General features: G+C 40.9%; 1 protein-coding gene across 4 annotated transcripts in view; it reads left to right on the top strand.

Annotated features, from left to right (window-relative positions):
- The first annotated feature begins 201 nt into the window (after positions 1-201).
- Positions 202-26,372, top strand: part of si:ch211-269c21.2 (carbohydrate sulfotransferase 8) — a 70,981-nt gene continuing 44,810 nt past the window's right edge. Inside the window, exons 1-3 of one of the 4 annotated variants that reach the window (XR_009205326.1) lie at positions 209-2,644; positions 6,714-6,974; positions 7,113-8,400. The gene's annotated coding sequence lies outside the window, so the exon portion shown is untranslated. Of the gene's footprint in view, positions 2,645-6,713; positions 6,975-7,112; positions 8,401-22,006; positions 22,260-26,372 lie in introns of those variants that run through there. The other 3 variants (XR_009205327.1, XM_058397255.1, XM_058397254.1) reach the window with 3 other exon arrangements.

Genomic DNA, 26,372 nt, shown 5'->3' with positions numbered 1-26,372 from the left:
TCCTTCCTTCCTTCCTTCCTTCCTTCCTTCCTTCCTTCTTTCCTTCCTCGCACCTTTTTCTTTCTTTCTTTCTTTCTTTCTTTCTTTCTTTCTTTCTTTCTTTCTTTCTTTCTTTCTTTTCCTTCCTTCCTTCCTTCCTTCCTTCCTTCCTTCCTTCCTCGCACCTTTTTCTTTCTTTCTTTCTTTCTTTCTTTCTTTCTCACTTTCTTGCTTTCTTGCTTTCAATCAGCTCAATAAAAGCCCCTCTCTGACTCAGTGTGGGTTTGTAAAATCAAGGAAAACACTCACTCTGACATCTCCATGATGGGGATCTGCCATCATACTGGATCATCATACTGGATCATCATAGTGGACTATCATACTGGACCATTATTCTGGATCATCATACTGGACCATCATACTGGATCATCATACTGGATCATCATAGTGGACTATCATACTGGACCATTATTCTGGATCATCATACTGGACCATCATACTGGATCATCATACTGGATCATCATAGTGGACTATCATACTGGACTATCATACTGGATCATCATAGTGGACTATCATACTGGATCATCATACTGGACCATCATACTGGACCATCATACTGGACTATCATACTGGATCATCATACTGGATCATCATAGTGGACTATCATACTGGACCATCATACTGGACCATCATACTGGACCATCATACTGGACTATCATACTGGATCATCATAGTGGACTATCATACTGGATCATCATAGTGGACTATCATACTGGATCATCATACTGGACCATCATACTGGACTATCATACTGGATCATCATAGTGGACTATCATACTGGATCATCATACTGGACCATCATACTGGACCATCATACTGGACCATCATACTGGACCATCATACTGGACCATCATACTGGATCATCATACTGGACCATCATACTGGACCATCATACTGGATTATCATACTGGATTATCATACTGGATCATCATACTGGATCATCATACTGGATCAGCCGATATGCTACTGATCTTCTGCACAAACACACAAGCATATGGTTCAGACTTCACTAATTATTACTGAGATGAATAGAATTCACCGGCGTAGAGAAACGGTGTTAAAGTAGGAAATGACTAAAGCTTCTAGTCGACTGATTTTTAGATGAGAAGCTTTAATCATGTCGTAAACTGATTAATGATCATCTGACGTTTAGATACCTTTCGGTTGTTTAGATCTATTTGTTTTGAAAAGTGGCATTTAAAGCATTTGGTGTGTGTGTGTGTGTGTGTGTGTGTGTGCGCGCTTGCTTTAATGCTTCATGTGGCATTTCACCTGTTTGCATCTAAACCTATATTGATTTTTCTCCCTGTCAGTCTCTTTTTAGCTGAAGGCAAAATAGCTCCCAATCCACAGCTGCCTTTAGTCACTGCAGAGCTCAGTCTGGACCACCTGATGCCTGCTGCTTTTTCTTTCTCTCTCTCCGGTCTGTCCAGAGCTTAGCAGAACTTGCTCCTTGCTCTGTTATCATCATACATTTAAAGGCCAACCCATGATTCATGACTGGGAAAGATATGTTTACTCCACGAAAACTACTTATCATGCTGTATGTATGTGTATGCTTATCATCATACATTATGTTCCTGCTGTTAACGGGAGAGCGCTGCTCGCTCACGGCATCATTTCAGTGATCTGATGCACTGCAAATATATGTGTTTGAAACTGTTAGCACCCTCTCAGGCTGGGGTACAATTCTTCTTCCAGTAAAGACACACATGTAATTACTTTTCTACGATCGCTGTACTCATGTTCAACGCACATGAATCCGAGAAGGCTTTGGCTGAATGCACGGGTTTTGATGGCGCTACTTGACTTGGCCTGCAAGCTGTAACACATCCCTCATTTTAATTTAATCAATCAGTAGAGAAGATCTTAGGTTGGAACCCGAGGATTTGGAACGTTGGAACGGTCTGCAGATTAGATCAAACCAGGATGCAGGATATTTACGTATCAGGAAGGAAAGTTATGAATTCAGGAGATCAAATCATGCCATGACATGCTAGACCTGTAAGACAAGATAAATACACCCACATCAAAAACACAGCAGACGTGTTAACAAGTTGTAATGCAGCCGTTAAGACGGTCAGGTTCAGAAGGTTTGGTAGCACGTCACTGCAGTAGTGAATCATTGCTTACACCCTCACAGTCCTTCTTTACAGACTTCTTCGGGTCAAATTCCAACATTCCACGACGAGCCTATTGGACCATTGTAAAAAGCGGCTGAGAACTTGATCTGCTATATCTGTGTATATAAATGAATAAATAATACTAAACGCTGGAGGGTGAGCAAGTGCAGGAGCTTCCTTTTCTGTTAGTTGACGTTTGAGAGTGAAATAAAAAAAGTTTCATCGATTATCTAAAGAGCATCTTGCTGTTGGAGAAACCGCTGGAACAGGCAGGATATGATGGTCTGTGATGACATCAGAGTGGTACAGACGTGAAGAAAGACACGGCGTTTGCAGTTAAACTGGTCCATCCTGTACTGTAATATATAATTTGTCATTGGTACACAGGCCAACCTGCTCAGCCGGAGTCAGCGCTGGTGAGTCTGCCGGCTTTTATGGAACCGAGTAGACACTGAGGAGCTGGGAGAAACATCACCATCAAGGTAAACATCAACTTTTCACATCATTTCGAAAGTGTCTCGTTCAAACGCCGCCATGTTGGTGCTTGCATTTTAAGTAAACTTGCGATTGTTCATTAAACAGGACAGCGGTCATATTGTAAACTCTCAAGATCCTGAAGCTCGTGGCCTGAAAAATGCACTCAGAGGTTATCCATGACCGAGTGGTTGATTTTTTTTTTCTTCTTACAGTTTAGTTTATTTACTTTAGTCCATTAGGAATGTTAGCACTAGTATTGAATATTAGGAATGATTCCCCCCCCCGAAATATTTAAGATCTGGTACGTTGGACAGGCTACTGAATTGCGACACATGAGGAAATATATAACGATTGAGGCAAACAAATCTTTGGCAATCAGTGCAGCATTTTATTCATTCCTAATCGAGTTAAAAGCAGAGCTTAGGCTTCATCACATAACACTGATGCTCAAATGTCAGAAAACATACTTTAATATATACACAACTCAGAAAAAACAAAAGGGCTGGTTGCACCATCCGTGTGTGTGTGTGTGTGTGTGTGTGTGTGTGTGTGCTGGATAATGCTCATGAATCCACACGTATGTAATTTGTAGCTACTTTAATATTAAGCTTGCTTCTTCTCTGTAGATAATAATCTCTCGCCAGACGACATTCCTCTTTGACCGGTTTCCTGTAGTAAAAATTTCTAACATGAATTTCAAAGCAAGTTTTGTGTTACTGTAGCACAACAGCACCACATGGACCTGATCCATGTCTGGAAACACTGTCGCGTCACACAGATTTACTTCTTTTCTTTTCTTTCTTTTGTTTTTTTTTATTTATTTATTAAAGTGAATCCATGGTCACTGAACCACTCACAAGTAAGGCCTCTGAATGTTATTGTGTGTGTGTGTGTGTGTGTGTGTGTGGTGTTTTTCTTTTGTTTGCTTTGTCCTTATTAAAACGTTTGGTCAGTTATCAAACTGGTGCAGACCTAAAGCTTTTATTTAGAAAACTAAAAAGAGACAAAAGGTTAATTATCTGCCTTAATAATTAGCCCAATGGGATATCCTCGCATGCGTAGTAAGGTAGGTGTGTGTGTGTGTGTGTTTAAATCTTGGTGGAGACCACATATTGGGCCATGCTGGTCCTCAAGTGGGAAAGATTTGTTTCTCTTCTCTTTTGTTTAATACAAGAAGTGTAATCTATCTATCTATCTATCTATCTATCTATCTATCTATCTATCTATCTATCTATCTGTCTGTCTGTCTGTCTGTCTGTCTGTCTGTCTGTCTGTCTGTCTGTCTATCTATCTATCTATCTTTATAACAAATTTCATTCACTGAGGTAAAGGTTATATTTTGGTCCCTACAAGAATAGGAACATTTAGCCAGTCCTCAAGAGGAGCATTTCTTTTTTATTTTTCCGTACCAGACCTTTAGCTTCTATTTCAAGCGCTGAAAAGAGGTAAAAGGTTTCCTTCTGTTCAGCGAGGTTAAGGTGAGAATTAGGTTTCACAACAAAGAATTAAAAGGAATTCAGACGAGAAAATTCCTGCGCCAGAAGAGCAGTCGCATTTTTTTTCATTATGAGTGTGTCAGTTGTTCCGAGTGTATTGGGTACAAACAAGCATTGTTGTGTACATGCTGACCTTTTAAACGACTGGCCCGCTTCACTGCTCAACCATGCAGGTGTGAATAAAAAAGCCTACAGGTCATTGCTTCTGTACACGGTGTGTTCGTTCTTCTCTAACCCTTCTGCGGTGTCCGTTTCTGACCACAGGGCTGCTGCTGCCTGGGTATTTGTCTCTCATCTCAGCAGTGTCACTGAGGTCTTAACGTGTCTTGTTGATGTTTTTCACCAACGTTCAGCAGATAAGTGAGTGTACAACGCTGAGCCGAGTCGAAGTCTCACCCATTAGCTTTTATATAAAAAGAAAACTGCAGAGAGAGAGAGAGAGAGAGAGAGGGAGAGCAGCTGATGCAATCGTGATGTGGACAGGATGCTTTAACACTGGGTTTGTGTGTGTGTGTGTCATCTCTGTTAGCACCCATTAATCTAGCTAGTGATGTGCTGCAGTCCTGACTGTGTGTGGGAGATGATGACTAGAGGAAAATTGTTTTCTCTTACATTACACAAATTACATGCAAACTGATCACATTTACACCGAAGCGTCTTACATCTTTGTCATTTAATAGAAAAATAGATATGGAATTATTCGCCTTCTCCTAGTGAAAGCTTTCTCGTTCAACGAAGGTCAGATTTACTCTAGCCAACTGACAAAGTCCTCAATCTGTGTGATTCCTCCTTTACACACATTCACAAATGTTAGTTTTGTCTTGTGAGTCAGTGATCCAGCCATCTCGCTCCCAGTGCTCCCAGTATAGACTTCTGAATCCTGACCAGGATTGTGTGTTACTGATGATGGATGAATGCTGGAAACCGATATAATCGCATTTATTTATTTATTTATTTATTTATTTGATGCATTCATGAGCATTGCTCAATATTCATCTCCGATGCAGATGAATATAAAAAGGTGTCGCCTCGTACAATAAATGACGGAAATGATTTTGTTAAAGACTTTAATTCGAACGGGCCGCGCTCCGAGCAGCAGCTTTGAGTTTATTCTCTTGGCAGTCGAACACAGCATCATTACAATGGACCTTGAGGTGACACTATAAGCTCGAATAATTACAGCTGATGGAGAAATTGAGACACTGTCACGAAGCTGAAGGTTTTTTGCTGCCTGACAGGACCGCTTGCACGAGAGCCGTGACTCTGCTGATGGCGATGTTGAAGTTATTTACTCCGAGGGTGATGGAGGGAGCGAACTGCAAGCTGCTTTTACCTCAGTTTCACCTCAACAGCAGCTGAAATCATGCCATAAAATGTCACTTATGATAATGGGTTACAAGTGAAGTTTAGAAATAGTTTTATATATTGTATACAATTTTATTAGCTGTAATACTTTCTTTTTACAATCCCCAATGTGATAATTATTAACAAGCAATTAGGCACAAACAATCAGATGAGGATATCTTATAAGTGTAGATACCGGGTAGGGCAGGATGGCACTAACAATGACGGCGCCTCAAATTAAATTAGTTTAAGAAGCTACTACCAATTGAAGTTCTAGAGTAACTTCATGGAGAGTCGACAAGACCGGACTGAACATCATTATATTCTCATTAGATTCAAAGAGTCTTTTGTCATTTTGTCATAAAATTGTCATTCTTTTAGCCATAACAGAATTCTGCTGGTAGCATCCCAAGCTGATGCCAATGAAACAGTTACAGTTACATAAAAATGGCAAAACACAATGAATAGATAATACAGTTTTTTATGATTGCTTACGCACTAAAATTGCAAATAACACACAGTTACTAAAACCTTATACTCAAGGAGCAAAACCTCAGCCCAGATCTGCACAACTATGAGCACATTCTCAGCCTCACACTTTTTGCAAAACACTCCACACACTTCTCTACATTAGACACAGAAATCTTACATAATGTCACTTCTTTGCCATTTCAAGACACTGTTTTCCAAAATACCACCCCTTTAAACCAAACCAAAGGCCGTCACATGTGCAGACACTTAAGGTGCTTAACTATAAACTCAGCGATCAGGTGTAAGCACTATGAAAAGGCAACAGGTGAGTTTACCTGTCTTCAACAAAAATGGAAGGCAATGTCGCAGGAAGAGAAAGAGTTAGGATGAGAGGGGCAGTCCATGGAGGAAGGGGGGTAGAGAGAGGAAGAGGGAGAGGAAGAGGTAGACCTGGAGGACGTGGACAAAGAAGGCAGGGACCAAATTTATCAGATGCGATTCGAGCAATCTTGGTTGACCATGGGTTGATATTGAGAGAGGCTGGCCAGAGAGTTCAGCCCAACCTCAGCAACCGTTGCTTCAGTAATTCGGACATTTTGACGAGACCACAGGTATAAAAACAACTTTTCTCTGCTGTCTACAGCACAATATAGCCTACTACATGACCTCCATCAGTACTATTTGGTACCATTCACTGTGTTCCATGTTTGAGACAATGTCTTGTGACATTTACTGTAACATGTATTTTGATTGATCTACATAGGATTGAGGGTCGAGAACATAGAGGAGGAAGGGGCCCCATATTCACAGAGGAACAAGAGAGAGCTATTATAAACATAGTTTTGGCCAATAATGCGATATGTCTTCAGACAAACATCCTGAATGACCACACAGTTTTCAATAATGTCCATCAGGTCTCTCTAACAACACTGGCGCGAATCCTTAAAAAGCATCACATCCAGATGAAACAACATTTGAAAGAAATTCTGAAAGAGTAAAAGACCTACGGCATGAATATGTGGAGGTAAGTAATGTCCACTTCAGTACTGTCCACTGCACACAAAACCTTCTTACATGTTTTTTTTCTTTTCTTTTTTTTTTTTTCTCCAGAGAGTTCTGCTAATTGATGGTGATCCAATCTCACATGAATTTATTTTCATAGATGAGGCTGGGTTCAACCTGACTAAAGTAAGAAGAAGAGGGAGAAACATCACTGGCCATAGAGCTATTTTGAATGTCCCGGGCCAACGTGGAGGCAACATCACAATGTGCACTGCAATCACACAGAATGGGATCCTACACCGCCATGCCAAGTTAGGTCCTTACAAGACGGCCCACGTTATCACGTTTTTAGACAGACTTCACAACATTGTCAGAGCAGAACAACAAATGGATGCCAAGCAGATGAGATACATTGTCATCTGGGACAATGTATCTTTCCACTGATCTGCTCTTGTCCAAAACTGGTTTCATGACCATCCACAATTTTCACTCCAATACCTCCCACCATACTCTCCCTTCCTCAACCCCACTGAAGAGTTTTTTTTCGGCATGGCCGTGGAAGGTTTACGATCTCCAGCCCTATGTCAGGATACCCCTCATTCAAGCCATGGAGGAGGCCTGTGACCTAATTGATGCAGGATGGATTCGCCATTCAAGAAGATTCTTCCCTCGCTGTCTTGCGAGAGAGGACATGGCCTGTGATGTGGATGAAGTGCTATGGCCAGATCCAGCTAGGCCAAGAGAGGCTTAGGTTGTTTTTTCTTTTTTTAAACTTTATACTTATGCTTTTGTCTCCACATGTTTTTGTTTGTATTTCGAATATGTTCTGATTTGAAATGCAACCTTTGGAAGAAGCACGAATGTATTGAATGGTTTTACAATGCGGTGAGATAAATATTTTCGTCAATGTACAGTACTGGTGTCGTGGGTTTTTTTTTTTTTTCCCCAATATTCATGTATTTTACACTAACAGAAAAATCTAACCCAGACTATATCATTAGAAAAGTATAAAAGTTACAAGTGTTTAAGATTGAGCGCAGCAGTGTGTAAATGAATCAATCAGAATCAGAATGTATGAACCATGTGTGTTCCATATGGTGTCAAAGTTGGGTTTTTGTAAATTAATGTAAAGTTTTGAACGAAGTGTTTCATCTTGCAAAAGAACTGAGGTGTTCTGGGTTTTGACAAAATGAGCCTTGTGCTTAAGCAATTGTAAAAAAAAAAAAAAAAACTGTAAGTAGAGGTGCTACAGCATGCAATACACAACAGCACAGTGCAGAGGCATGACTGACCACTGCAGACCGGGAACACCCCACAAGAGCTGCAGTTTTGGAGATGCTCTGATCCAGTCGTCTAGCCATCACACTTTGGCCCTTCATCAAACTCGCTCAAATCCTTACTCTTGCCCATTTTTCCTGCTTCTAACACATCAACTTTGAGGACAAAATGTTCACATGCTGCCTAATATATCCCACCCACTAACAGGTGCCATGATGAGGAGATAATCAGTCTCATTCACGTCACCTCTCAGTGCTCATAATGTTATGCTTGATCGGTGTATATTATACTATAAATATTTTTTAATTACTAATGTGATTTCACTTGTCAGTTTCCATGACAACCAACATTTCTCCTAAAATCTAACAAGTACGTGGTTTCCAGTTAGAAAATACTAAAGTTATTCTAAATATGAATACGATACCAGAGACAATTCTTACTTGAAAAGCATCAGACACATCTAGAACGAGTCGCAAGCCTTTTATCGGTTCGTTTTAGACATAATTTCGTCATACTGGAAGAATATTACTAACTGTTGCAGACTGTTACAATACCCACAAGAGACATGCGAAGTCTGTGATGGCTTTCGTACCATTAAGCTGTTTTTACCTCTATGCTAGGTTTCTCCCATAAGCTCTTTGTTAAATTGATCAGGATCTGACTTCTGTTGTTTTTTGGAAAACTAAAGCATATACAGTTGGAGAGTACAAGATTATTTTATAGACAAATGATGTAGACAAATAACTAGAAGACATATACGATACAAAACTGCTTGACAATAGTAAGATATCGAATGACTAGATTTTGCTGTTTGTTGTAGGAGGAAGAAAACACAGGGACTAGATCAGCAGATGCTATAAGACATTTGGAAGACACTTTATTCAGAGTGACTTATATTTTTTATTTTGTTTATGCATGGATGAGCGTATAAATGGTGCTGGGATTCAAACTCACAACCTTCCAATCACAACACATTAACCACGGAGCTATCACTTCACTGACTTAGGGGCTTACATTAGGCAAGATATGCTGCTAATACTATATGGTCAGAAGGTTACAGCAGTCCATTACATACATGTGCTTGTTGAGCATTATACTCCAGATTGAATCCCCTTTGCTCTTCAGCAAAGGGTTTTTCACTAGATTTTGGAGCGTGGGTGTGGGGATTTGTGATCGTTCAGCTGCAAGATCTTTAGTGAGATCAGGTGAGAAGGTCTGGTGTGCAGTCAGTGTTCCAGTCCATCCACAAAAAGGTGTTCAGTGAGGTTGAGGTCAGGAGTCAAGTGGTCAGGGGCCTGTTATAGCTCAAGTGGTTAAGGCTCAGGGGTCAAGCCCCTGTGCTGGGTCCCCTACCCACCCTGCTCTTGGGGCGCTGCATCATGGCTGACCCTGTGCTCTGACCCCAACCCCCAAGGATGGGATATGTAAAGAAAGAAATTCACTGTGCTGAAATGTATATGTGACAAATAAAGACAACTTAACTTCACAGAGCTTGCACAGAGGCATTATCATGCTGGAACAGGTCTGAGTGCTCTCAGTAAATTCAATCTGTAATGCTACAGCATACAAAAACAAATTCCATCTTTGTGGCAGTAGTTTGTGGAAAAATCATCAGCATATAGGTGTGACAGTCATTCGTCTGCAATATAGTGTGTAGTCTACACTTTGCACTTTATTATCCTCTCCACCATTAAAGGCGTTCAGCTGAAAGGAATGCTCTCTGCAAGCATTGTGTCAGCTCAGATCTCCACAAAGGCACATGGCATTAAAAGTGTCAGCACCTGCCATGACGGAGACAGCCGCCACCTGCCAGCCGCAGATACGCAGTGTGAGGTGCCCGGGCTCCCTCTGGGATGGTGTGAGTGACAGCTGTCAGCTATAGTGTGTGTATCTGCACTCCAGTGACAGGCTCAGCTCAGCACCAGGATTTACTGATGCAGCACAGACGTTCATTATTTTGAAGAGCAGAACGAAAGCTAAACAAGGAAAGTGTTTGAGACTTGGAGCTCGTGCAGCATCAAGGATTCGGAGAGTTTCTGAGAATACACTGTGCTGAGGATATTCTTCTTCTCCCGGTTACACTATAACGGCTTGAGCAGTCGGAATAAATGTATAGGCATGGCTTAGTGGTTAGCACTGAGTGAGTGAGTGAATGAATGAATGAATGAATGAATGGGTATGTTATAGTCTATATATCAGTGGTTCTAACAATAATGCTGAATGTAAGGCGTGTCACTTGCTTGAGACTTACCCGAGGATTTGGCGGACAATCCACGTAATCTCACATAATTTCTCGAGGACAAACATCTAATCATTTATATAGGAGTGATGGTTTCTCTGATTTAACACCCATTGAAGGAGTAGCTCCAGTATCAGAGAGCTTTGTATAATGTGGTTTCTTGGTGTATAATGTGGTCCTTGTTTCCAGGATGCTCTGCTGTATTAAATGTATCTGTAAATTGATAAACTGATAAATAAAATATTAATTGACAGGAAATGAGAAATGAAAAAATTAATAAAAAATCAGGACCTGCTCTAATACAACAATAATCGACTTTAGGTGGTAACGGTAACTCTTTTATATTTATTATATATATATTTATATAGATTTATTACTTCCATTCTGTTTCATACACAGCAATGATCAAATTATTAAATCGAGTATTCATGTACATTAAATCAGTGTATTGGCACAGCAGAGCTTCACTGCTCCAGGGTCAAGGGTTTGACGACAACCCTTGATTATTTAAAATATTTCAGATATTTTATAGAATCGAGTCTTATATTATTCCCATTAATATAAGAAGGTATTACTGTTACATACACTATATTGCCAAAAGTATTCGCTCACCCATCCAAATAATCAGAATCAGGTGTTCCAATCACTTCCATGGCCACAGGGGTATAAAATCAAGCACCTAGGCATGCAGACTGTTTTTACAAACATTTGTGAAAGAATGGGTCGCTCTCAGGAGCTCAGTGAATTCCAGCGTGGAACTGTGATAGGATGCCACCTGTGCAACAAATCCAGTCGTGAAATTTCCTCGCTCCTAAATATTCCACAGTCAACTGTCAGCTGTATTATAAGAACGTGGAAGTGTTTGGGAACGACAGCAACTCAGCCACGAAGTGGTAGGCCACGTAAACTGACGGAGCGGGGTCAGCGGATGCTGAGGCACATAGTGCGAAGAGATCGCCAACTTTCTGCAGAGTCAATCGCTACAGACCTCCAAACTTCATGTGGCCTTCAGATTAGCTCAAGAACAGTGCGCAGAGAGCTTCATGGAATGGGTTTCCATGGCCGAGCAGCTGCATCCAAGCCATACATCACCAAGTGCAATGCAAAGCGTCGGATGCAGTGGTGTAAAGCACGCCGCCACTGGACTCTAGAGCAGTGGAGACGCGTTCTCTGGAGTGACGAATCGCACTTCTCCATCTGGCAATCTGATGGACGAGTCTGGGTTTGGCGGTTGCCAGGAGAACGGTACTTGTCTGACTGCATTGTGCCAAGTGTAAAGTTTGGTGGAGGGGGGATTATGGTGTGGGGTTGTTTTTCAGGAGTTGGGCTTGGCCCCTTAGTTCCAGTGAAAGGAACTCTGAATGCTTCAGCATACCAAGACATTTTGGACAATTCCATGCTCCCAACTTCGTGGGAACAGTTTGGAGCTGGCCCCTTCCTCTTCCAACATGACTGTGCACCAGTGCACAAAGCAAGGTCCATAAAGACATGGATGACAGAGTCTGGTGTGGATGAACTTGACTGGCCTGCACAGAATCCTGACCTCAACCCGATAGAACACCTTTGGGATGAATTAGAGCGGAGACTGAGAGCCAGGCCTTCTCGTCCAACATCAGTGTGTGACCTCACAAATGTGCTTCTGGAAGAATGGTCAAAAATTCCCATAAACACACTCCTAAACCTTGTGGACAGCCTTCCCAGAAGAGTTGAAGCTGTTATAGCTGCAAAGGGTGGACCAACGTCATATTGAACCCTATGGATTAGGAATGGGATGTCACTTAAGTTCATATGCGAGTCAAGGCAGGTGAGCGAATACTTTTGGCAATATAGTGTATCTCTCAGAAATATGAACATTATGCAGAACATGCAGCAGAGTCCTCACTGACTCCATCAATAATCCACCGTCGTGTCCTTGATTGCAGCGTATACCTCCACGCCATGTAATATTCCACAGGCATCCGTATCTACATTCACATACATACACATACTCCCAGCCCCACACACACACACACACACACACACACACACTCAGGTTCTCTGCCCTCTGTTTTGCATTTCTTTCTCAGTTTTGCACAATAAGTATGCGGAAGGGAGTCTGAGTAGGAGCTACATCTTTTTGCACTGAATCAAAGATGCTAGAATTTTTGCATTTTTATCTGCGATCAAATTTATTCTCATCATCAGTAATGATCAATTATCTTTGGCCAGAAGATTAGCATTTCTTGATATCAACACTGATCATCTGAAGATTCCCGTATAGTGTTTCCAATAAATAGTTTTTTAACACTAAAAGCGAAGATGCCACCAGTAAATAATCAAGTGAAATGTTTCTACATGATACAAATGTTATACTATAAGAAGAAGTAAATAGAACAAAATCAGAGTCAGTATTTGATGTGACAGCCCTCTGCGTGTTAAAATGCACGAGTGGTCTCAGGTACATTTTATAAAGCGCTCGCTACGTTTTACTGAGCAATCGCTGAGAATCTGTTGCAGTTCTTCTGGAGACTCTGGCTGTCACACACGCTTCTGTTTCTGCAGGTAAAACCTGACAGCCTTCATTATAGTTTTTGTCTGAAAAGTGGTTTGTTACATAATCCTTACTCATATTATTTTATCTATCGTTTCTATTATCTCTGTCTAATGTTTGGAATATATTCTTGTTTTTTTTTCTGACCCAATAATCATAAAATATATCTAAAGTAATCAAATTAGGGTGCCTTTTGCACTGTAGTGTGTATCTAGGGGGTATGTTGTCCTCGTGCTCCAGTTTTCTTCCCTGGTCCAAAGACATGCAGTGTAGACTGACTGGCATCCGTAGTGTGTGAACGGGTGTGTGTGTGTGTGTGTGTGTGTGTGTGTGTGTGTGATTGTACTCTGTGAGGTTGGTACCCTGTACAAGGTTTCCCCCACCTCGTGCCTTGAGTCTCCTGGGATAGAGGATAAGCTCCCGGCTTTCCGTGACCCAGCATAGGATAAGCAGTGTAGAATATTCATGGAGGTGGCTCTCTGTAAATCTCAGCATAAATTACGCTTTTAATCTTCTATTTCACCTTTTAAATTGTAATTATCATTATCACTGGACATTATCTGGTAATGTAACAAGTCCTCGTGTGTGGGTTTTGCTTCTATATGTGACCCATCCATGCTGTGTTCCTGCTTTTAATCGAGTGTTTCTAGGAATGGAAAATGAATTGAATTGAAATGATACACCGATCAGGCATAACATTATGACCACTGAGAGGTGACGTGAATGAGACTGATTATCTCCTCATCATGGCACCTGTTAGTGGGTGGGATATATTAGGCAGCAAGTGAACATTTTGTCCTCAAAGTTGATGTGTTAGAAGCAGGAAAAATGGACAAGTGTAAGGATTTGAGTGAGTTTGATGAAGGGCCAAATTGTGATGGCTAGACGACTGGATCGGAGCATCTCCAAAACTGCAGCTCTTGTGGCGTGTTCCCGGTCTGCAGTGGTCAGTATCTATCAAAAGTGGTCCAAGGAAGGAACAGTAGTGAACCGGCGACAGGGTCATGGGCGGTCAAGGCTCTTTGATGGGTAGAGAAGGCTGGCCCGTGTGATCCGATCCAACAGATGAGCTACTGTTGCTGAAATTGCTGAAGAAGTTAATGCTGGTTCTGATAGAAAGGGGTCAGAAAACACAGTGCATGACGGGTCAGGGCAGCAAAAGTGGGGCCAGCACAATATTAGGCAGGTGGTCATATTGTTATGCCTGATCAGTGTATGCCATGTATTATATGATTAAAGTTGAACAAATTTGTTCATTCATCTAGTCAATCATTCATTCATTTATTCGTTTACTCATTGTTTCATCTCCAGTAACAGGGTTGTAGTGGATCCAGAAACACTTCCTGTCAGGTCGAAATCCAACACCCTGGATGGGATGCCGTTCCATTTCTTGTCCCACATTCATGCACCTCTTCACACTTAAGTGCAATATCATTTCAGCCAGTCTTCTCCCTGTGCATGTTCATATTCCTACCAACATTCATTTTATTCAGTAACTGAAGATCTGTTTGGGAGAACGAGTAAGAATAGCATTCTGATTCTTTCATGTGACTCATTCATATGATTCAATCAAGGCAGTTCCTCTAATGCAAAAATACACACTCGCTTGTTTTTGAGGAGGTGGTTGGGGTTAGGGCCAGGGCTTCTGGCAACCTATTGATTTTCTTTTCGTCTTTATGTGGAAACTATAGTCTGATCTCTGCAGGATTGTCGTTCATTAAACAAACAATGCACCCAATTTAAACAGTACATGATTTTTTTTTTTCTTAAAAAAACGCTTGCTGATATCCGTGTGCTGGGGTTGCAGTAGGAGGTGCGGTGTTTCAGCTGCATGGGAGATCAAGTCTCTGGTGAGGATTGTGACGTGTGCCTGAGGCTGAGTCACCCTGAGAACTGGAACTGGGGAATATATCCTAACAGATGGTCCAACTGAGACCTCTCATATAAAGACACACACATACAGAAAAATAAGGTGATGTCTGTGCTACATGAAAACATTTACTTCTGATGATCATGGTGTAATCCTACAGAGAGAGAGAGAGAGAGAGAGGAGAGAGGAGGAAGAGAGAGAGAGAGAGAGAGAGAGAGAGAGAGAGAGAGAGGAGAGAGTGAGAGAGAGAGAGAGAGAGAGAGAGGAGAGAGGAGGAAGAGAGAGAGAGAGAGAGAGAGAGAGAGAGAGAGAGAGAGAGAGAGAGAGAGAGCGAGAGGAGAGAGAGAGAGAGGAGAGAGTGAGAAGGAGAGAGAGAGAGAGAGAGAGAGAGAGAGGAGAGAGTGAGAAAGGAGAGTGAGAAGGAGAGAGAGAGAGAGAGGAGAAAGGAGAGAGAGAACGAGAGAGAGAGAGAGAGAGAGGAGAAAGAAGAGAGAGACAGAGAGAGAGACAGAGAGAGAGAGAGAGAGAGAGAGAGAGAACAATGTGCTGCTGAATTCAGACTAAACACACAACACTCCAGTGACCATGTGTTGATGTCTTCAAGGTCCCACTGCAAAGATCTCACTGAGACAGTGCTGCTTGTGTGCTGCAGAATGAGGCCCAGACCACCAGCAGAGCGCGATGTTGTGTTTGCTGCACGCCTGGGAGATGCTGTCATGCGCCATCCTTATCATTTCTCTTTAAAAAATAAATAAAAACAACGTCCCAGCAGGCAGATCTATGTTTATGACCCTGCTCAGTGAGATCCTGCTTCCTTTTCATTCATTTGGTTCATTTGCTTTAGCTTTTATAATGATAATAGATTGAAAAACAAAACAACAGAGACAAACGAATACATCTGCCAAAATATAATGAGAGTTTTTTCCCTGACCTTAAATTTTAATTATTCGAGTCGAGACATGTTTTAGTGGCTGTTTTTAGTTTTACATGAGAGCCATTTTGTTAACAAGTGCAAAAAAGTCACATGAACACTAAATAATCATTTAATTCCCATGCAATACATGTAAAATGATCTGAGCAAGTATTAATATGTGGAATATGGATAAACAGATCTTATATTTCTTGAGTTTCAGGGAATCAAAGAAATGTTTTGAAGCTTAAAATTTTGTTTTTCTTAGATTAGATTAGAACCAGTTTATCTTCATGTAATAATCAAATATTTGCCTTATTGTAATGCTATAAGATTACATGATATTTTCACCTGCTACCACGGTGAGCTCACGCTTCTTATGGAGTGGCTTTTAATCAGTTTACTAGATATAATAATAATAATAATAATAATAATAATAATAATTATTATTATTATTATTATTATTATTATTATTATGATACTACTACTACTAATAATAATAATAACAATAATAATAATAATAATAATAATAATAATACTGTATAACAATACTGTATATACTTCATAAACAAAGAAAATAACCACCTTAAAGGAAAACTCAATAAAATCCAGATCATCCGACTCCCAGTCTTTATGTCAGTGGAAAACTGATGCGATCTCTCGAGGGATAGTGCAAGTGCATGAATCACGAAATCAATCAATACACCGTTATTTTGCTTCGGCCTCCACTTAAAACAAGCGTTTTCTCTTTTTACACTTAGAGGACATTTGTGAGAATGTCAAATCAAATATTTCTCAATTCTGATTGGCTAGAAGGTGTTGATTCCGTTTGTTTGGCAGCAGCTCTGACTGTAGTTTTGTCTAAAACGTAAAAAAAAAAAAAAAAAATTAATGAATTAAAATTTAATGCACTTGTTCTGATATGTAATTGCTTGTAGAGGAGGGATATGGGGCTCAACCATGAGAGACGTTTCCATTTCGTTTACTTAAGTGCTTTCACTTGGCCACAGAAGATCCAGAATCTGTCCTGGGAACACTGAGTGGAAAGCTGGAGAATTCACACCAATCCATTAGGACACCAGTCCATTGGATGATACCGAGCCTTTACCCATGAGGAATTTTAGCATGACCAATCCTCCTACTGGATGAAACAGGAGAATCCTAAAGAAACCCACAGAACACAAGAAGAACATGCAAAACCTATAAAGATCATGCTTTTACAAATGTTTTATCATATTTCATATTATGCATCATTGACTCCTTTATCCAGAATGACTTACATTTATCTCATTTTATACAACTGAGGGTTAAAGGCCTTGGTCAGTAGCCCAGCAGTGGACCTGGTAGTCAAACTCCCAACCTTCTGATCAGTAAGCCAACACCTTGACCACTAAGCTACCACATTGGTGAATCAGCACTCTGCTCTGAGTCCACTTCTTCTTTCAAGACAAAATATGCAATATTATTTTAGCATTTAAACATATATATGCTGTACTGAGATCATCTTATGTCTCTGCTCATCTTTAAAACTAGTACTGAGTCTATTTGGGAATTCTTAAAGTAAGGAATAATCAAAAAGTGTTGACCTTCATACCTTGGCTCCATCAGTGTGGACGGACAGTTAGTCAGTCTTATTTGGCTAAGACTAGTTATTAATACTAGACTAGAAATTAATCATTTCAAATATTAACTCGCAATCTTGTGGACAAGTTTAATCATGATTATGAATAAGATTTTTAAAAATGCCAATGTTGGAAAGTCCTTCCCATTGTTAATCCTGGGTTTGTCGGAATAATAAATACTCCGTCCCATCTCACAGTCGGTGTGAATGTGTGGGAGGAATCCGAGAGTAATTTATTGTAAATCAAAGAAACAGCTCCACATGCGCTTGTGAACTTCAATCAGTTCATTAGAGTGTGACAGTCGATCTCCGAGTCCCGCAGTACCCTATAAGCATGTAATGCACATCTCAGTCTTAAATACAGAAAGCAAGAATGTCCTGGGAGACACTGAGGCACGGCAATGCTTCTACATCTTCATGATTGATGCTATTATCAATGTAGCTGTGTACACTGGCCAGGCCTTACAGACAAATAGTTTGTCTTATTAAAGAAACTGGAGATTTTTAATATAAATGTGGCAGCTAAGCCTATAAACTTCAGGTTTCTTGCTACACGGTAGATCTTGTTACCGATGCACTGTACTTTGCATTGATATAACTAGTAAAATCCTCACGAAGACTTTATTCCTCCAGAATTTGTCGCAACTACAAATCCTCATTTGTAGCGTGTGTCTTTGTAAAGTTTTCAGCTTGGTTTTTTTATCCTTCGATCCATCCATGCTATTACATGAATCTAGATATATTTACTCTAGAAGAACCCTGTTTGTTTCTTATTTTCGCACGATATACACAGAATATACACTGGTCTGGGCTACTTTGTGTATCTGTCCTGTAGTGTTTTGTCCGTCTGTACTGTCTTTTGTCTTGCCCTGTTTGCTCACAGTGCACTTTATGTGGGTAGGACAACTTACTTTTAGTCCTTAGCTCTGTGTTGTTTCATGTAGCACCATGGTCCTGGAGAAATGTTTCATCTCACTATGTACTGCGTCAGCTACATATGGTTGAAATGACAATAAAAGCTTCTTAACTTGACTTGGTCCATCTATCCATTCTCTTATACCTGCTGGGTTACAGGGAACCTAGAGCCTATTCCAGGAGATTCAGGGCACAAGGGAGAATACACCATGGACAGGCACGGCATTATCACAGGTCACAATCTCACACTATGGATGCCAATCTTTAACACATGTCTTTGGACTGGGGGAGGAAACTCCCATGGCGCAGGGAGAACTGCATACACGGCAGAGGTGGGAATTGAACCCCCAACCCTACAGATGTGAAGCAATACACAGTAACCACTAAGCCACTGCTTGTTTTCTCGTTTCAGGTCAATTCTTTGATAGCGTGAAAGCAACTTCCCTAACAAGTGTTTTGTTAAGAGAAAGTGAATTTATTCAGAATAATATGGAAAACTTGGAAGCCATAAATTATATATTCCCCGTCTGTGCAGAGAACCACGTCCCTGTAGGTCCTGACTGATCTACAGAGTGACTGGAGTGAGGGTTTAATCTGTATTCTTGGATAAAATCAGTGCTAACGGGAATTACGCAGGCATGCTTACCGGATTCTGCCAAGGGCATTAGAATGCACTTTGTCTTAGTAATTTTATATCCACTTCGGTATCTGAAGTTGTTAAATATTTTAAGCCATTGAGAGGCAGAGGATGATATCTCTGATAAGTGCAACAAGATGTCATCTGTAAAAAGGGAACCGTGACGTTTAGAGGTGGGAAGACTGATATGAGGAGGTGATTTAGTCCTATTGTACTGCTTGAGCTAATGACTTTTAGGGGAAGTACAAAAAACTTGTGGTCATCCTGCCTGTTGAGGATCTTCTGAGCTCAAATGCATCAGGGTCGGCAAACTCACCATAGGCGCGGAAAATATATAATGCTTTTGTATGTCATTATGAGTTCCTAAACTTTTTATCAAAGGTACCTCAGCGCTTTCTCTGGATATATCAATAAACTTGCATTACATAGACAGCAACTGAGTGATATGTACAATGATAATATGGCTATTTATTGAAGCTGTAGAGCTTTTTATTCCTGAATTTTCCACTCATAAAACACATTAGGTCCAAGCGGACACGATTTATAAGCCTACTTGCTTGTGAGTTTTGTGGCCTGTCAAAGAGGCTAACAACAATAAGAACACTATAACAAATATAATACCTTCGATAAAGTTGTCATTATTTTCAGCGCTGGAACAAAATTTTTTTTTTAAAAATCATGTTGAGCAAGACTAATTTATGACATGGGGAACGTTGTGAATATCTGAATCAGGATGTGTGGTGAGAAAGACGGTCATCAGTGCAGATTCATCTGTCATCACAATGCAGTATTTCCCTTTTTGTAGAGTATACGAATATACTGTGACTCTTATTCATAACCCGGATGGGACACCGGGCATCATACACACTATATCACATGAAGGGAAAATTTATCTTAGCAAATCCTCCTACCTGCTACTTTTTTGTCTGGGGTGGAAACAGGAGAACCCGGAGGCAGCCAACATAAACACAGAGAGAACCTGTGAAGCTCCACACACCCAGAGAGACTTAATAATCTTAAAAAAAAAATAATTATTTCAATCAAAACTCATGAGATACCTGAGTTCTGAATATCTGGTGGCTTTCATCAACATACTGTTTGGCTCCCTTGCGTTCTCATCGACTTCCTTGATAGCTCACAGGCCCTGAGCAACTATTTATACTGCTTATCCCTAGAAAGTGGCCTGCTCATAACTACATAACTTTCCTGTAGCTATTGAATTAGAATAATGTGTTTAGATGAATAACTGAATAATTTGCTGGCACTTAAGGGAGTTTAAATATCCTGTTCAGATCCTTTTTCAGGATGGGTGTGAAGCACTCCACCCGAGTGCCTCATTCTAATTGCATCTCAGAGCCAGAAATTTTGCCGGGGTGCTCCTCATTAACATGTCGGGGGATAGCGGTTGTCAAATTATTTCGTATGCAGATGATAAGCTTGCTCCATACACTGTATTTTTGGTTAATGCTAACTGCATTACATGTTAGCTCTACGGTTTTTCGTCTGCGCTCGGAGATTATTTGATTTCTGAAGCCTTGTTTTATGAATGTAGGACGCATTTATACTGAATATCATTTGTTTTCCATAATATCTGACTGAGTTGGAATGATCTGGATGGGTGTGGAGCATGGTGGTGTGGTGTTGGTGCCTCACAGCTCCAGGGCGGCTCCAAGTTTGACCTTGAGGTCTGGTTACTATCTGAACTGGGTTTCTGGTGCATTGTCTAAGATAAATTGCCCCTAGGTGTGAGTGAGCATGTGAATGTTACCCTACGATGGACTGTTGCTTTATGTCCAGTGTTTCCTATATCCACTCCAGATCCACTACAGTCTTGACCAGGATAAAGTACTTAATGAGAGTGATAGATTAAGTGTTTGAATATTATGCTGGAAATTGCTTAATGATTTTGAAACATTTCTCTTTCTAAATTTCTTTCTATCCTTACTTCTTTATCTCTTCTTAATACCTCCATTATATCCAGCGGCCTGGACCATCCCCAGTCCAAGTGTGCTTCTTGCCTTTTCTTCCATTCTCTTTCATATCCCATTATTTCTTTTTCTTCTTTCTTTAATTCATTTCTCCACCCATCCTTCCATCTATACTGACCTACTGATCTTTCCTCAACCCCCCTTCTGTCTTTCTGGAATCGACAGTATGGTGCATAAGTATTCACCCCTTCTGAACTCTTCCACACCAACATCAGGAATCAATATGGATTTTATTGGAATTAAATGTTATGAATTTACACATAACGGCCCATAAATGTTAGCAAATTTATCTACAAATAAAGCTGTTGTGATCATAGCTGTATCACTAGAAAATGTGGAAAAGTTCAAGGGAAGTGAATACTTACTAAGACATCGTATGTAGATCTTGAGCAATGATTTCTCCTTTGTTTGTTCCAGTAATGGAAATGGATGATCCTATACAGGCTGTGCAGATTGTTTGCAGATTGTTTAACACTCGGGTTTTTATTTATTTATTTTAAAAGAAGCATTTGAAAAGATGTAATAATAACGTTAAAGACAGCCCATACAATATATTATAGAAAAGTAATAAGTACTGTATGATTTATAAAGGCGTCTTGGTATTGGTCAGGCCCCCTAATTCCCCGGGGCCCTAAGCGGCTGCTTACCTCGCTTATTGGTTAAGTCTGCCCCTGAGTTTGACTACCAGGTCCACCAAGCTGCCACTGCTGGGCCCCTGAGCAAGGCCCTTAACCCTCAATTGCTCAGTTTCTATATAATAAATGTATTTCGCTCTGTATAAGGGCGTCTGCCAAATGCAGTAAATGTTGCGCTCTGGGAATCCCATTTCTCCTGGGATTTTCCCATTTTTTCCTGACAGGCAATAATACCGTTTAATAATAGCATCCTATTGTGTTTTTGTGGATTTGAAACCGTGATAGTGCAATCGCTTGTAATTGAAAGCGAGGCGCGGCACCGTGAACAAGAAGCGCAAACTTGGCGGAGGTCGTCATCGTGTCGGTGCTTTGGGGCTGGAGCTGGAGCTGTTGCTGTTGCTTGGCAGTGCGCGCGCAGCGTCTCGAGGGAGCGCAGGAATAGAAGCGGGCATGCGCCAACGCGCGCGCTACACTTCTGCTGTACACGAGCGCCGCGTCACGCGGACACACGGAGCTCCTCGCGGACACCTGGCGTGCAACTCAAGTTGGGAAGATAAACCGGGTGTCGCGATCGCGCGCTTTAGACTTTTTCTAGAGCCATGCTTGGGTTTTGAGGAAGACTTAAAGGCGACTCGCTGAGTTACGCACTAGAAGGACTTTCTGAGCACAATGAAGACACTTAAGGTCAGTGTTGGTTTTATTATTATTATTGTTGTTGTATGTCAACTCATGAAACATGCGAAGTAATAACAAAATAACACGCTGGTCTTAAACCTTACACCAGCATGCGCGTGCATTTTTTTTTAAATAATAATACTAACCACTAATATGTGTTTAAAGCGCTGATGGAAAGACTGACTTTTCCCTCCTGTCCCGTGTTCAGATCATTCCCATTACTCGTGCACTGATTCCCAGACAGGCAAAGCACATTATATAACATCATCTAACACAGTCTTCCTCAGACAGACAAAAGATTTCCTCAGCCATTCCTCCTGCTGTCGGAGATTTGCGAGATCTCCTCTCTCTCTCTCTCTCTCTCTCTCAGATAGCTTTGAATTATTTCTCACCAGACTATAAATAGTACAAGGCTGCTCGTCCTCCCACCGGTCCGATCGGAAATGGATGCAGACTAAAAGAACAGGGCTCAGTGGAGCAGGGCTCTTTTTCCGAAATCAAAGCAGCACTTCATTACTTCATTGATCTCATTAACATTTACCCCGATCTTTGCGCGTCACTGATGCCAAGGAAACTCGTGGATCTGCTCGTGCACGCGGAGCATCTCACATCTGCTTCCCAGATGTGGATGTTCAATTTCAGATTCCACACTCACACAGCCTATATGTAAAAAAAAACAACAACAAAAAACAAAAAACTGGACCCAGACAGAAAGTTGCATTTAATTGACAAGATAAAAACCGTCCCTGAGCGATGGTCTGCTTCTTCTTAATGACTAATAATAACGATTCATAAAAAAAAAGTTTTTTGGCATGAAATGCATGCGTGATGAAAAGTGTAATCGACTTGTTATTTGTAGTTCCTGACAGCATGGCATTTAGAAAAGCCGCAGCAGCCTTCAGAGACCGGTGTCTGGCCAATCAGACGATGGAAATGCTATCTGTCTGTCTCTTTTAATGGGGGAAAGGGCACCTTTTAATTATTCATCTGGGATGTCAAACTATTCCTCAAAGGCTGTTATTCAGAGTGCAGCCGGTGAATTATGAATGACAGAGAAACAGCTGCCCCCCCAACCACACACACACACACACAGAGGTTTAGTTTCTTTGGTTGGTTATCTGTTATGTAAAAGCTCTTAGACTGGCTGAAAGTGATTTTGACTTGGTACTGCTGCAGCATTCATAACGGCTTCCTTTAATTCTGGTGAAACAACACTTGTGGGAGTTCCTCATACTGTTTTAGCGCTATGCTAATGGCTGTTTGCTGGCTGCAGAGCTCGTGTGCTTTAAAACAACTGCTTAACGACAGGGGCCTTTAGTGTAGGACTCATTCAAGGTTTCATTTGAGATGTCTAGGAGTATTACCATGCGATTACTTACCGATTTGAGCCCTGTCTTTCCCTATAAAGCATTTGCATTTGCAAACTTCCACACTGTAATCATCCTTTTGTGATCAGTAGTCATGTGTATATATGTTTAACATCCCACATTGCTATAATCCAAAGTAGAAAACTACTGATCCATGAACAGAGACAAAAAGTAATGCAATTTGCCTCTACTACACAGGTTTGGCACGGAGACGCTGTTAGCACATTAATCCAGCTACCATCTGATAATTTTGTCTGACACTTATCTCAAAGAAATGCAATAATACTAATCTTGCTTCATAATTTAGACAGGATATGAAACTTAGCGTCAAGTCTTGAGTGACTTTATGCAAAGTGTTTGTTTGTGGTATTTACATACGCTGCACAAGATCAATCAATATGGCCAAAACTGTAGCTGGTAGATAACTTGTTGCTAGTGCATTAAAAGAAATATTTTGCCATTGAGTTTGTTTGCTTCCTACTGTTCTTACTTTTCGGCTTGTCTTGGGTCCCAGTTTTCTTTTTATTTTATTTTTTTACAATCCAAAGGTGTTATGATACTTTTACCATGTTGCAATGCATCAGCTAAAATATGAAGCAGATTTTTTTTTAATTTAATTCTCTGCTATTGAAAGGTAGAAGGAATGAAGTACACCGGCCTGGCAATACATTATGACCACCTGCCTAATACTGTGTTGGTCCCCCTTTTGCTGCTAAAACTGCCCTGACCCGTCATGCAGTGTGTATTCTGACACCGTTCTATCAGAACCAGCATTAACCTCTTCAGCAATTTGATCAACAGTAGCTCGTCTGTTGGATCGGATCACACGGTCCAGCCTTCACTCCCCATGTGCATTGACCGCCCATGACCCTGACTCTAGTTCACCACTGTTCTCTTCCTTGGACCACTTTTGATAGATACTGACCACTGCAGACCGGGAACACCCCACAAGAGCTCCAGTTTTGGAGATGCTGTGATCCAGTCGTCTAGCCATCACAATTTGGCCCTTGTCAAACTCGCTCAAATCCTTACGCTTGCCCATTTTTCCTGCTTCTAACATCAACTTTGAGGACAAAATGTTCACTTGCTGCCTAATATATCCCACCCACTAACAGGCACCATGATGAGGAGATCATCAGTGTTATGATATCTCTTATGAGTGTGCATACTATCTTGCATTTTTTTTCCTCTATTGAGAAAGAGTAGCAGCTACAGTGTGGGGAATAAATATTAAACATTTCATAAAAAAAAAAACACAGTTCCAATGCAGCAATTCACATATTGGTATTAACTCTTAAATCTGATGATGTGGAATGACGGGAAAAACTATTGAACACACTAAGAAAAAGCAGTGCACCTGGGCAAGGCAAAGCAGCGGCTGATTTCACTAAGTTCCATCTTCTGCCTGTGCAAATGAGAGTCAGCTGAGTTAGTGCATGTTGATAGGTTAGGAAAAGTCTTACCCATCTTTGAACGGACGTATAGAAAACATCACGATGTATAGAGGCAAGGCGCTCTCCCAACACCTTTGCAAACAAACAAACAAAAAAGCACTGATTACCGGTGGACTTCACAACTCCTAAGTGTTCCTGTAAGCACCACTGGAGCCAATATCCGCACGTGGATGGAACATCACTCTGTCATCAACCAGCCACACATAGGAGCTCCATGTAAGATGTCTGATTATAAGGTTTGTCAGAAGAGTAGCCGAAAAGCCAAGGACTATTCAGAAAGATCTCCAGAAAGACTTGGAGGCAGCGGGTGCTGTTGTCACTGAGAAAGCAAAAGGCAGTGCACTCTACCACCACAGCCTTTATGCCAGCTCACCCCGGAAGGCTCCGTAATTGAAGAAAATGCACGTTAAAGCTCGTTTGAAGTTTGCTACACAACATAAGGCTGTGAATTACTAGGACAATGGAGCCTTCCATTGGAGTGCCTTGCCTATTGTTATCTCTGTGACAACCATCTTTCTGGAGCTCTTTCCAAATGATCGTTGGCTCTTGGGCTACTCTTCTGTCCCACCTTCTGACTCCCTGAATAGAAAAAAAATCCTGTGAGAAGCGCCTATGCGTGGCCGGTTGATGATGTATTGATGTTCCTTCCACTTGCGGATAATGGCCCCAGTGGTGCTTACAGGAACGTTTAGGAGTTCTGTCAATAATCAGTGCCATTGTTATGTAACACAATAATCTTTTTGCGCAGGTCTTGGGAGCGCTCTTTGCCTCTACCCATCATGAGATGTTTGTGTACTTGCATTCAAAGTTAGATAAGCCTTTTTCTAACCTAGCACTAACCCAGCTGATTCTTATTTGCATAGGCAGGAGGTTGAAATACTTAGTGAAATCAGCCGCTGCTTTGCCTTGCCTTGCCTTGCCTTGGTGCACTGCATTTTCTTAGTGTGTTCAATACTTTTTCCTTGTGTCATGTGTGTAAATATAACTTGTTTTTATGCATTGTGATATGATGATTACTGTATACATTTTGTGACCAACAAATGGTTAATTTCGGCAGTGGAACTGTGGTTAATAAGAAATGTTGAACGCTTATTTCCCCCACTGCATGTTTAGCTTCTGAAGCTAACTAAGGTAAGTTAATGCCTAAAACACAAAAAAAAATGAACAAATCACTGTGTATATTGGTTGCATGTTACATGCAAAGCGTCATACAAGCTCATTTGGCAAATTAGCGAAGCATGCTTACTGTATATTCCCCAGAGGCACCAGTGATGATCTCTGCTACTTCCTTCCAAGCTTCA

Source organism: Hemibagrus wyckioides, linkage group LG08 (genome assembly GCF_019097595.1).
Source record: "Hemibagrus wyckioides isolate EC202008001 linkage group LG08, SWU_Hwy_1.0, whole genome shotgun sequence".
Lineage (NCBI taxonomy): Eukaryota > Metazoa > Chordata > Actinopteri > Siluriformes > Bagridae > Hemibagrus > Hemibagrus wyckioides.
The sequence above is the reverse complement of the archived record's forward strand: the minus strand, read 5'-3'. Positions and strand labels throughout refer to the sequence as shown.